This window comes from Artemia sp. Qi Xiang Cuo, chromosome 16, assembly GCF_049724085.1.
Source record: "Artemia sp. Qi Xiang Cuo chromosome 16, ASM4972408v1, whole genome shotgun sequence".
In the NCBI taxonomy this organism is placed as follows: domain Eukaryota; kingdom Metazoa; phylum Arthropoda; class Branchiopoda; order Anostraca; family Artemiidae; genus Artemia; species Artemia sp. Qi Xiang Cuo.
Window position 1 is genome coordinate 20,638,858 of NC_142809.1, and position 14,314 is coordinate 20,653,171.

The window sequence follows — 14,314 nt, forward strand, 5'->3', positions numbered from 1 at the left end:
CATGGAAAATACCCCCGTGAAAAATAACACTAACTAAATTTGTTGTTTTCCTTTGAGTTTTATTTTTTTTTACGGTAATGATGGGAAAGTTATTGTTATACTTTTGAATGCTAAGAATCTCAATACATTGTAAGCTTTGTAATATTATATACAACCAAATTAGTGTCTGTATTTTAGTATTTCATTGATTAATAATTATTTTAAATACATGTGAAGAGTAGAAGGGGGGGGTGAAATTAGTTATTGTCTTAATGACCAATTGTATTTTGTGCATTATAATTCCACGACTATCGATCTAGCTTGACGCTTATTATAATAAACACTATAATTCACTGCAACTCATAAAAAAGACTTCAGAGCTACAAACTTACAATTATGATATAGACATTTTTTTAGAAATAGTAGACAATCTAGTACACAAGTTTTTTTTTCAAACTTAATTCAGTAAAGTGCAAAGTATGTTCTAGCCTCTTGAATGAATTGGGGTTTTGACAGTGCCGTAATTTCTTCAAATTCCTGGGAAGGGGGAAGGGCGTGGTGGGGGTTAAGCTGGAGCACAGTTATGACAATTAAGGAAAAATTACGTTGAATATTTTTTTTTTGGGGGGGGGGATGCCCCGTACCCAAAAAATAAAAGCTAAGTGAAAAGTTACTTTTTATCAATGAGTAGTTAGTGGTCAACTTATTGGTGAATCGTGGTATCTTACAGAAATGTTGCAAAGTAAAACCAACAAATAGCCGAACTTATTTAGCGTCGTACAAGACTATCCCTTCCTCATCAACACATATGTTTCATGGTCGCACAAGCTTCAGAGGGTGCTCATTAGATCGGAAATTGAGAGTTCAAGTACTTTTTTTATAAGTCGAAAGTGTTTGTAGACCAATGAGCTGCGGCAGCGGGGTGGGGGTATTTTCTGAGGGAAAGAACCTTCAACGGTTGAGGTTGAAAAATCTTCAAAGTATTGAGATCATAGTTTAGCGTGTGTCGACATGTGTGTTACTCAAGGTCAACGACACGAGGATTCAGGGGGTCATGGCCCGCCTGGTCGTTTGTTAACATAAATTCACCCAATGACCGATAGCATACAATGGACAAACAATGGCAACATATTTTGTGACCATTTATTTGCTGCACTCAACATATAGTGATCCACGGAAAGGACACTATAAGTTCTAATTTATGACTGTGTATGCACTAAACAGTTTTCCACAATAATATTTTCTGTATGATATTGTTAATTTCACCCTAGACTTTACCTCGGTAAATTACCCTTAACATCTCGACGTAAATATATAATCAGCAGAGATAAAGAGAGACTTATAAAGAAATTTTTCATATGAATTCTAGTACAGTCACACAGTTTGAAATGTTTTCTAAGAATGTCACTCCCGGGAAGCTGTCTTGTCCATTTAAATTTATCACGTCATAAAATTAGTCCTCACAGCCACAGCCTACCAAATCAATAAAACGTCCCACTCCCAACTACACCACCCGACATTTTTTATAGATTACCATCGTACCTCCAGGGGAGGGAGTGTTTCGTTGAATTTCAAAAGTCATTTAGTTGGACTGTTAACTATTTTGAAGAAAATATCTCCTCCTTGGTGGTACTCTTGGGTACGTGCCCGTCTCGCACGGGTACTTATCGACAACCCCACAATCTGCTAAGGGCTTCACCAACCAGCATTGTTCAGGGGGGGGCTCAGTGTTCGGGAAATTTGGTACGGGAGCGCTGTTTGACAAGAATAAATGTGCCCTACTTATTAGCGAAGGACGAACAAAAGTAATAAACCTCGGAGTGTTGATAATGACACTTGCTCACAAAAAACACCAGAAAATTCTAAGGTCTGTTATGTCCTTTTATTGTTATTGAAATCTCTATGGCTCTCGAACAGCGTGCTTTAGTTTTTAAAAAAATTAAGGACACAATGTTTAAAATCAATATAAAAGTCCATAAAACTGTAAGTAAATGTTTAAAATATTTAACATTAAGTCAAAGAAGGTAAGCGGTTTTATTGTTTATTTCACTGTAATTTTTGTTAAAAAAAACTTTTATTTTAATGCAATTTTGATGTATTATTGAAAATTTAAAAGCATTATTAGAAAAATGATCAGAAAACAAATTAAAATAAAAAGAATGTTTTCAACTGAAAGTAAGGAGCAATGTTATAACATAAAACGAACCAGAATTATTTTCGTATGAGGAGCGTTCACTCCTACTTGATACGTTTCTCTTTACGCTATAGTTTGACTATTTTTTATTGTTGTTCCAAATTTTGTAACGTTGTCTCATGAAACACAAGTTTTACTTAGAATTAGAATTAGAATATTTTATATAGCTACAAAAAATACATTTGTGTGTTTGAAAAGTTTATTGTCAAAGCAGACACCGCCATTGTTTGCTGTTTCTACTTCAGCAATTGTTCTTGAGAAAATATTATGTTCAGTGCTTGATTTGTTTTTATATTGTAAACAAAAATTACCAAAAGGAGGAGTTTGGGTGCTGCTTTTTTCTCCTTTTCAAAAACATAAAGACTTAATCCTGTTATGTACTTTTTATTTGATTGAAAACGATCTGTATCTTTTGTTTTTCAATACATCCACGACAAAAAAATAAAATCATAAGCAGCGCAGAATCAGTGCCTAAGTTAAGAACGATGTTTTCATAATGTATTTTTTTTTCACATCAGAGTAATATAGTACGAACCAGTTATAAGAGGGCAGTTACCCTCCCCACCCTACCCAAACTCCGTGTTGTTCTAAATTGTGTCAACATCGAATAACGAGATCCTCATTCCATTCAAAATAGTGTCAATATCAAACAGCGAGGCTTTTCTCGATGAGACAGACCCCAGAGACGATGGTCAAGGGTCGAAGATTATGCCTTGTGGGTATTTAAGGCTCTTATGGAAGAAATTGATGTTTAAATTCAGAAGATTCTAAATCTTTCTCACTTAAAAAAACCATGTCAATGTAAAACGAAAAAAAATTAATCACAAAAAATTTTTTCAACAAATAATTTTCCAAAAAAAAAAAAGAACTCCATTAAACAAAAAATGAAAAAAGAATATAATAAAATAATCTATCAAGACTAAAACTATAAAATATCATTATCAATAAGTAAATGAAACCCAACACACACTAAACTTAACCCACGTCAAAATTATAACGAACAGAAATTACCCTAAGGAGTGTTATAAAGTCTTTGCTTTATAAAATATATAATATAATTTATAATTTAATGAATTTTTTTTTAATTTTTTAACTTTTATAATCTTAATAAATAAAAAATAATTAAGATTTTAAGGAATAAATATCAGCATATGTGTATGAACAATTCCCACTAACAAATAAAACAACCGACATTTTTTATAAATTAAAATATTACATCCCGGGGCAATATGGGGTCATTTTATATCAAAAGACACTTATTTGTCCTTTCAAATTTTTTGAATGTAATAGATATCTACGTATTTTTTTGACTATTTTTGTAATTGAAATGCAATCTCTTGGTCTGAGATCTCTTACACCACCCCGGTACGGGGTGCAACCCACAACCGTTTTCAGGGGGGGCTCACAGGACGGTCCTGGGGGGAATTTATCGAGGGTGGACAAAAATATTTTTGTCCTCCTAATTGTAGATGGTCAACAAAAATAAATACCACCAGGATTTTGTCTAATGCCCCTGTCTCCCTACCACAACCATAAAAGTCTCAGGTCTGTTATGTTCTTTCCTTTTTATTGAAAACTATCTGTCTCTGGAACATCGTGCTTTATTTTTTAAAAAAATCAATCACAAAAAGTGTAAAATCAATGTAAAATGACGTATAACTGTAAGGAACTGTTTAAAATATCGATCATTAATTCCAGGAAAATCAGCGGTTTAAATGTTTATTTAACTTTAATTTTTATTACAAAAAACAGTTTTATTTTAATGTAATTTTAATGTATTATTTAAAATTTACAATCAGTATTATAAAAATTATAATAAAACAAATTTAAAAAAAAGAATGTTTTTCAACTGAAAGTAAGTATCATCGTTCTAACATAAAACGATAAACTAACAATGCACATTTTTTCAGTAAATTAAGTTGAATTTTTTTTTGAACAAATTTCCAAGACCTTGAAAGAGAAGCAGTTTCGTTCCCTTTTTTAGGGGGATTTGACATCCAACTGCTCTCTAGTAATGCTTTACTCATTTAAGTTTGGATCCCCTTTCACAGACTCGTGGATGTAGTTTTTAAGACAATGAAATACGTGTCTTTTTAGTTCAACTCGTAATTTCTATTCGTATTATGTTTAAAAAGAATAAGAAAAGAGTCTCTCGTGGCACATACATCAAAATATACAAAGAAAAAAAATGAAATTCTCAAGCTTTAAAGAAGAAATAAGAGGTATTTGAAAGACTATGAGCTCAAAATGGTAAGTATAATATCAAAATCCACAAAAGAAGATGAACAACAGGGAGTTAAAATAAATAAGGATGGTTACCAAACACTCTTTAAATCAAAGGTGTCAGAAAAGATTGATATCGACGGGACCTTTGAAAATTATAAGCTGGACATAGAGTTCAAGGAGTGCATGGACACTAAAGAGTGCAAGGACATAGAAAAGGTTGACTGCCAAGAGAACCTGGTTGAATGTTTTTAACTGGAAGTAGAAAATGAGTTCCAGATTAATGACGCCTATGATGACAACAATAAAAGAAACACAGAACAAAAAAGTAACATTAACAAAACGGTATACATAGACAATAAACTATATGAAGACAATTACCAGGGCTCTTACGAAACACAGATTTATAGTACACAGGCAGAGAATAATAAATTGGCTTTTAATAAGCCGTCTCTGAATATTTGTTTTTTTTCCAAAAAATTACAAAATTTTCAAAATGATCGACTAAGTGTAATTAAAAGAATCCAGGGCACCTCATTTCCTAATCCAGCGGACCCATTTATTTACAAAACCAAGAAATTAACACTTAGATCTACTGATGCTGCCAAAATCTTAAGATCCACCCCCGAAACTGATATATCAAAGTTTAGACTCTGCAAGAACAAAGTCCCAGCTTAACCTCTTGCAGATAGTATTTTTTCAGTATGTTCAGATAGTTGTGAATACTTACAAGACTACAAGGCCGATGGTTACCGTTATAGCAGAAGTAGTGGGGGACACTCAGTATCTGTACCCTCTGTTCATCCAAACTTCAGAAAGAGAGTTAATCAACGGATGATTGAAGGCAAGATAGTTGATTTGAAGAGATATATCTTTCGATATGAGCAATGTGCATTCAACTGTCCCCTTGAGCACTGCCTATATACGGTGATTCATTATGTTGGTACTTGTGACAGAAAATCCAATTGTGATCCCCATGGAAACCATAAAAAGAAAGAAGGAATAAAAGCTATCCCTTTTGTTCCTTCTGAGAAATCTGTATTAATAAGAGCCAAAAATGTAGCAAAAACCACAACACTGACGCCCCGAGAACATTTCCATAACGAGTTAAGCAAGACAGTGAAGGAGCTGCAGACAAATGTTCCAAGAAGTCAGCGGCAGGTAAAGGATGCCTTTTCTTTGGCCAGAAAAAGCAATATATCCAAAGAAACATGAAATATAATTCAATATCTTATGACGGAAACTGATTTTGTTGTGACAGAAAATTTTTTTGGGCAAGGAGAAGCAGCCGTTACCTGTATATAAGAATTTGCCATCATAGAGGTTGATTACTTTGTAAAACACGGTATCCCTATAGTGTTCCATTCTGATACCAAATATCACGTTTGAAATTACTAGGTTTCAGCTCTGACATTCCGATACCCTGACTTCAACCATAAGGGGACAACTCCTCTGATTCCATGTGCATTTTTACTTCACACATAGAGATCAGATGAGTCGCACGAAGAGTTGTTTATAGTTCTAATGAAGAAAGCACCAAGCATCAATTCACCGCAAAATATTTGTGTGAGTGATAGAGAAAATGGTCGAGAGACTGCGAGAAAAAAAATATTTCCTCATATTCCGGCTGCTCAGTGCTGACTACACTCTTAGATCAATGCAAAAACTACACTTAAGAAAATTGGGGCATCTAAAGAAGACATCAAGTTAGTTTCAGACGATATTCTTCAGTTGCTAAGATCAAAAAGTGAACATGAGTACTACAAAAAAAGACCTGACAGGCTCGTGAAATGGTCCATCCCCGCATTTACCTACTTTCGAGATAATCTGGAGTCTGACATATTGAAGTATGATTGTGCCTTCATCGTTCCCAAGATTCTTGATTTTAATCCAGTCTCCGGAGTAACCAACAATACCGAAGAGTCATTCAATTCTGTGATGAAAAGAGTTATACAACAAAAGCGAGATATACCAATGGATAGATATATCTTGGGTCTTCTTTGTTTAGATGATGAATATAATACACACGTGTCCCGAGGATATAGGAGAATTAGAGATTATAGACTCCTTGAGAAGGCACAGAAGGAAAACGTAGTTCATACTAAGAAGTAAGAAGATCCACTTGAATCGAGGAATGTAATTTTTCTGCGTATGGTCCAAGAAGTAGACGCATCAGATTCCTTTTGGGAAATAAATACGACAAGAGAAGACCACCAGCAAAGTGGTTTAGTTGACATAGCAGAAACTCTATGGAGAAAGGGACATGTTACATTTTGCAACGAAAAGCAAGTGTATCTTGTTTCAAATCTGACTAGAAATAAGGTTAATGTTGTGACACCACGAACAGAAACAATCACTGTTAGAGGAAATAGAATTGTGACAAAGGGTGCTAAGAGGAATAGTTTGGTTGAAGTTTATGATTGTTCTTGTAATTTTGGAATCTCTGCATGTCCTTGCAAACTAGCAGTTTTAAGATCTCGAGGGCATGCACTAGTAACAGAAAAATCAGTTATACAGCTGAAAACACTCAAGAACGTGAACGAGAGATCTAAAAGGCACGTGAGGCCTGGAATAAAAAGCTCATTAACCATTCAGGACTGTTACAATATTAAACCTGCAGTAGAGTCTCTAGTAGCCCAGGAATTGTCGTATACTGATGATAGTGATGATCAGAATGAGGGGAGTTTTTTACCGTCAATTAATGAAACTACTAAAGCTGACTTGAAAACAAGCAGGGAGCATAATACATTAGAACCGTGTTTCAGAAATGAAAAAAAAGAAATTATTGAAGTAGCTTCACTTAAAAAGAGTTCCAAACCCCAATCGAAAAGCTCTGATGGGAATCATAATTCAAAAGGTGCAAAGCAAGCTGAAGATTTACAGTTTGTGGAGACTTTTCAAAAAAGGCTGCACAGCCCCATTCAACTGGTGAAACCCCAAAAAAGGGTCAGGAGACAAAAACTATGTGTTTAAGCTAACCAGACTCCAATTCCTACAGCCTTTTGTCATGGTTCCGTTTAAAGGGCCCATAAGTGATTTGTATGACGAAGCAAAGCAAGTGATCCAGCATTTAAAAAGGCTTTTTGGAATAGTGGTCAAATCTACCGATTCTGCTATCGTAGAAAACGCAGAGAAACTAGATTGGTGGAGAGCTACTGGTTTTCCCTTGAGGGACACAGACGTGTTTCCAATTTTCTTTCAAGATCTTGAATCACTGCTGTAGACTGATAATGGGATAACATCTGGAAGTTTTTCAGCCCTCGTGAATCAATGTCTGCCGAGATCTTCTTCATATCTTTATCTCTAGTTAGTATAGACTTTAAATTTGACACTGCTTTTTTAGTTTAATTATTAAAAATATACACAGAAAGAGAGGGGTAGTGATTGTACGTCGGATCTCAGTGTGGTTTCTGGGACCGATTTATTCACGCTGTGTTTTATAATTAATAAGACTTAAAAGAATCATTTAATTTTGGGAATATGTGATTTCTCCAAGAAAACTTTCTATCTTCTTGATAGCCAGAAGCCGTTAAACCACGCTCACGGGAGGCTAGTTCTTTCCAACCTAAAAAATCTGATGAAGGGAGTGGATCAACGCTACATAGAACTTGAACTTGACTCGTGCAGAATAGCTCCACAAGTAGATTCTTCAAGCTGTGGGCTTCTTGTTGTCAAATATGCCCAAGACTATACAAATGAAATAACCTATTTGGGAAGCGCAATGTCAATTGATCTTCCATCACCTTCTAAGTACAAGATGTCAAAAGGAAGATATATGCTATCAAAGAAATTCATTGATTTATATAACGAGGATACTGAAATGGTAAATAAGAAAACTATTGAACTAATGAATAAATATAGAATCAAATTTGCTGTCCAGGTACTTGAATCTCTTTTAATGCAGGACAGAAGAGCCACTTGTTATAAATGTCGAAAACAGATGCCAGAAAACATGCAAATCATATTTAAGAATTGTTCAGCAGTTGCATGTAGTGAATGCGAAGCAATATCCCTTAGGTACTTCTGTAGGGTCTGCTGTGTCTAAATATAAAAAAATACACAAACACTCAGTCAGACACACCAACACACAGATAGAGGCAAACAGTCAGACTCACAAAACAAAAAACTTTGAAAGTACGCTTGGGATCACCAAAAACGCTTAAAAAGACAAGCTAAACCACGAAACAGCAAGACTAAACATCCTAAATCATATGTTATAAACGAAAAACTTCTAAAACACACTTGGAATCACCAACAAAGCTAACACAGACAAGCTAAACCACGAAGCAGTGAAACTAAACATCCTAAATCTAACGTTTCAAACGAAAAACTTCCAAAACACACTTGGAAACACCAAAAAAGCTAACGCTGACGAGACAAAACAAGAAACAGCAAATTAAGCAACTTCTTCCAAAATTCTCTTTGAAACACCAACACCGGTGATACGTGCAAGCAATACCGTGAAATATCACAACTAAACATCCTAAATCATACTCTTGAAACGAAAAATTACCAAAATACACTTGGAAGCATCATTTTTACCAAGAAAATGTCTGAAGATACCTTAGGAAGATACCCTCTGGTTTGCTCCAGAGGGTAACTTGTGCCAGCCATTGAGTGCCATGGTGGAGTGAACTGCCTTGGACTATCACGTTCTAGCAATGAAATAGCATGTTCCCACTGTTCATATAAAAATATATATATATATACTGGATATCCAAACGCCAGAAAACGCTCAAGTGATGATGACGGGTACCAGATGTTGCCACTAAAAAGGTACATTGTGCCCTGCTGGCGTATTTTGTCACAAATCATCAGAAGAAACGCTATTGGGATTTTTCTTTTAGTTTAAACGATGTAGTGTATAATTCTTTAAGTTTAAGTCTAGTTTATATGGTTCTTTTGATGGAAAATGTCTGAAAATGCCTTAGGAATGCTAGTTTGTACCAGAAAGGTGTCGTTTGCCAACCATTGAGTGACACGGTGGCGTGATTTGCCTTGAACTATCTCGCTCCACCAAGGAAATTGTATGTTCCCAATTTTCAAATAATAATACAAATTGGGTTTCTAGTGGTAAGCCAAGACTGCCACCAGATATTGGCGCAAAAAATGGTGCTACATCACTTACTAGAGGGGAAGTCTCTCTGGCGACAAATATTGTAATGGAATGCTCGCACTTACCACTACTGTTCCGTAAATATAGAGTATGTTAGTATCTTTTATACGGTATACCATGCTCCAGGGTATGGTAACGTGATTGAATGGTCAAACCGTTAAACTCTATACCAAGAATGCATCTACACTGAGTCACCACTAAAATCTCTAACTATCTCATCAGAGGGTAAACGGACCCCGTGTCTATGTAGTAAATGACGGTATGTCTCGCAACTCTTTTCCTACTGCAAATAATATAATCTCAGCCCTTCTTTAGGCTGCCGGACTCTACCTAGGCTAAAAAGTCCAAGATTATGAATCAACTTACTTCAAATGTATCAAACAAACTTACTTCGAATGAATCAGCTCTATGCCCTTTCTTTCACCCCTCGATAATACGGACCAAACTTGTTATCTAAAAGTAACTTTAGCTATGACGGGTCACCCGTAACTGCACAATTAAAGCCTTGTGTTTTAAACAAACTACGCAGTTAAAGAAATGAAAAATCGCGCAGCCAATATTAAGATAAAATTTATCATTTCTACAGATGGGAAAGAGATAATTAAAGAACTCAAAAGAAAAGAAACCATGAAAGACATTTATCTGAAAAAAAAACCCAGAACCAAAGGTTCCAACATCGAGGTATTGAAACGTCAGAAAACACTTAAGTGATAGTGACGGGTTTAAAATAAACCTTTCTCACATATATAATATAGATTTCAGGACCTAATGAATAATTTTTTTTAATAATTTTTTTAAGTTATTTATCAATAAAACTTGAATGCGCAATAAAAAGTGTTGGTCCTTTAGATTCCTTTTTAAAGGATGAATTTTCAATATATTTCACTAATGAACTTTAGAGATAATCCAAGTTCATACTTTTTAAGAAGAGCAGCCGGGCCCTTACTATGAAGAAACTGGATTCATATATCCCAGTTCTATCCTTCACAACCTGAAGTAATATCAGAAGTTTAGTTCCCAAGAAGTAGTAATCTAGGTCCCAATGAAGCATTAGAAAAAGGGACTAGAATAGAGGTGCAAACTGCCCAAGATGGGATCACCTCTGCCTCGAAGCCAAGTGCTTTGCCTCTTTGTCATGACAAAAACACGTCTCTACTACTATCCGTCCGAAACATGCAATCAAATTGAAACCGGCAAATTCTATAATGCTGTGATACACCCAGGTTGCTCCACAATCACAAAAGACGATCAGTTAAGGCTGTTCGAAAACAAAGAACATCAGAGCTTATCGAACCCTAGTAGAGGGACTTGTGAAGCTCATCAAAACGATGACTGTAAGAGTTATGTAGACCACACGTCGACCACCTCTCTACAGACAGTTTAATATAGAAGAAGCAATATGTACTATTACCTTCTTAGCCCGAATTTGCTCTCCCTTTGCAAGTGTTAATGCTACCTCATGTGCTTTGCTGTGTTTATTGTGTGTTTTATATTTTAGTTGCTTGGGTCATAATAAAAGATTGAAATCAACTGCTAAAGCTACTAAATTTGTTTTCATATAATTGATTCCAACTTCACCATGAGTTGAAGTAATATCTATTTTTCTCTCCTCCTAACTCTCCTCCCTCTCTTCTCGATTTTTCTTTTTGCATGGTTATTAAGAGCTTTTTAGTTTGTAGTTTCTAGGTGCTTTTCTAATAGACAATTTGTATTTATTGGCTATTTATTTTTCAGTTTGTCTTTATTCGTTGTAGACTATACTGTATTACGAAATTATTCGCTGTATTATGAAACTTCAAACATTCTGGGAAGTGAGTGAGGTGAGATGAATATTACAAAACATGCAGGGAACATACAAACTGCATTAGGAAAAAAACAAAATTTTTTACTCTAGAAATATATTTTATTCGCATATTATAGTATTTTTATTCCAGAAATCAAGATGATTTTACAATTATTATCATATATTTTTTTCGAACTGAAAGGTAACTGAAATAAGAAGTAAAAACTATTAAAAATAATCAAATAATAGAACTTATGTTAAGTTGCAATAATGATTCATTACTAATTAGTATTTCTTATCCACGAATATAACATTTGATGTTAGCAGAATTTTGAAGATTAGCTTTAAAATATTGCCAAATTTTGTTATCTTCCACTTTTTTTCAACTGTAGTTCAGCACGTTTGATTCAAGGTTCTCAAACATTATAATTTTATAATTCTTCATTTGTATGCTTTTTTATACAAAGCTGTCATGAGCTGAAAATTAACAACAGTACTGACCAAAAAAGAAACCGACAAAAAAAATTTTGTTTTTATGTCTAATTAAAATGGAATACCTATGCTGAAATTCAAAGGGTAATTATTTTTCTTTATACTCCTTATACATTGATTACAGTTTTATCACTTACATTTTCATTGGCAGTTGCGGTGTTGGCCCTTCCCTTGTATTTTCAATTGTATTTAAATGTATAACTATGTAATGCGTATTTTTTAAATAATACGTATACACTTCACAAAGTAAAAACAAAATCAAAAGTACTATCAGTGTCGCCTCAACGTGGCGGTGACGTGGTAAAAGAGTGATTTTACATATTAATTTTATACCAAAAAGATAATAATCAAGGTAAGGGTTAATTTGAAATATAATCATTCTCGAACAAAAACTTCTTTTTTCTATACTATTGCCAAATCGTTTTTCACTAGTTAACAACTTTGTACTTTTATTTATATCTGACACCACTCCGGCTAAGCAAACTGAATCTCTTTATTATTGAATCGTCTGCCTAGTTTGTCCAAAGTACTTTAAAGGTAATATACAGTAGCAAAAAGTTCTATACTCCATTGAAGATTATTTAGTTGTCGGTAAAAATGAAATGCTCTATTATTTAGTTGTCGGTAAATTTTAGCCAATTTTCTCATATCACCCCAACAAAACCCAGGTAGCACTAGTGGGCCAAGGAAGGGTCTTTCCTGCTCTGTGCAAAAATTGTTTGCACGCATCACATACTTTTTCAAACACAATAATAATACCCAAGAACAGAGCAATAAGATACCTCTTGGTCAAGTTGCAACCGACCCAAGCGCCATAAATATTTTCTAGGACGCAGTTCTCCCATGACAGTTTCAAAAAAACCACAAAGGAAATGCTGGATTATTTAGTTGTCGGTAAATTTTAGCCCATTTTCTCATATCACCCCACCAAACCCAGGTAACCCGCTGCCTCAGACGTAAGTTTGCGGGTAGGGTTTTAACCTTTATACGACTTACTACTGACAACATTGTCGTATAAACTTCAGAGAGGGCTAATTTTGTTAGAAATTGAAAGTTCTAGTTCAATTTTTAAGCGTAATAAGATATTTGAGGGTAACCAGTTCCCCCCCCCCCCCACCTATACCCTATTTTCTCAAATGCATCCAATAACAATTTTAAGATAGCTATTTTGTTAAAAATAGTTCAAAGATCGTATAACGAAAATTCCAGTGTTGACACAGCCCACCAGGGCCTGGGGGCAGGCGTTATAAGTTATGCCCTGGGGGCATATATGGGTCTTATGGAAGGGATACTTGTGTTAACTTCAAAGAGGTATCATTTGATTAGAAATTGAAAGTTCTAGTTCACTTTTTAAGAGTCAAAAGAGATTGGAGGGTACCTAGCCCCCCTTCCCCCCCTCTGCGTCCTTTTTTCCTCAAACCCATCCAATAAGAACTTTGAGATAGATTTTTTTTTAAATAGTTCAAAGACCATATAATGAAAACTCAGGGGTCAACACAGCCCCCCAGGCCCTGAGGGCAGGTGTTGTAAGTTATGCCCTTGGGGAATATATGGTTCTTATTGAAGGGATGCTCGTAAAAAATTCAGAGATGGCTCATTTGATTGGAAATTGAAAGTTCTAGTTAAGTGTTTTCGAGTCAAAAGATATTGGAAGTCAAGTAGCCCCCCACGCCCCTTTTCCTCAAATGCATCCAATAAACATTTTGAGATAGGCATTAAGTTAAAAATTTCCCAAAAGTCAGATAACAAAAACTCAGTGTGTCGTCACAACCCCCAGGGCACGGGGGCAGGCGTTGTAATTTATGCCCTGGGGCACATATTGTTCATATTAAAGGGATGCTCGCATAAACTTCAGAGAGGGCTCATTTGATTTGATATTGAAATCCAGCCCTTTTTAAGAGTCAAAAGTGATCAGAGGGCAACTGGCCCCCCAAGCCCTTTTCCCCCAAATACATCAGATGAAAATTTAAGGTAACCATTTTGTTAAAAATAGATCAAAGATCAAATTACAAAACTGCTCTACGTATGGTCATTTAGTTAAAATCGCCCAAATATCAGATAAGAAAAATTAAGGGGTCGACACAACCCCCCCCCCCGTGCCCGGGCAGGCGTTTTACACATCGATTGGGGGGCAAATAGGGTTCTTATGGAAAGTATGCTCGTAAAAACTTAAAAAAGGGTTCATTTGAATGGAAATTAAAAGTTTCAGTTCATTTTCTCAGAGTGAAAAAGATCGGAGGGCAACGAACCCCTCCCGCCCTCCACGCCTTTGGGCGTATCGGATGGATAAACCCATCCGATAAAAATTTCAGGTGATTATTTTGTTAAAAATAGTTCAACCATCAGATATTGAAACCCCAGGGTCGACACAACCTCCCAGGGACAGGCGTTGTAAGTTATACTCTGGGGATTTATATTGTTTTTATAGAAGGGATACTCGTATAAACTTCAGAGAGGGCTCATTTGATTGAAAATAGAACGTTCTAGTTCACTTTTAAAGAGTCAAAAGAGATCGAAGCTTAATCTA

The 14,314-nt window shown here is 35.3% G+C and overlaps 1 protein-coding gene and 1 pseudogene across 3 annotated transcripts in view; one reads left to right on the forward strand and one right to left on the reverse strand.

The window, feature by feature from the left end:
• The window catches only part of LOC148942667 (inactive phospholipase C-like protein 1), a 440,344-nt gene that overhangs the window by 278,874 nt on the left and 147,156 nt on the right, over window positions 1–14,314 (reverse strand). The gene's annotated exons all lie outside the window — the stretch shown is intronic.
• On the forward strand, window positions 6,548–8,441 carry LOC148942668 (uncharacterized; annotated as a pseudogene).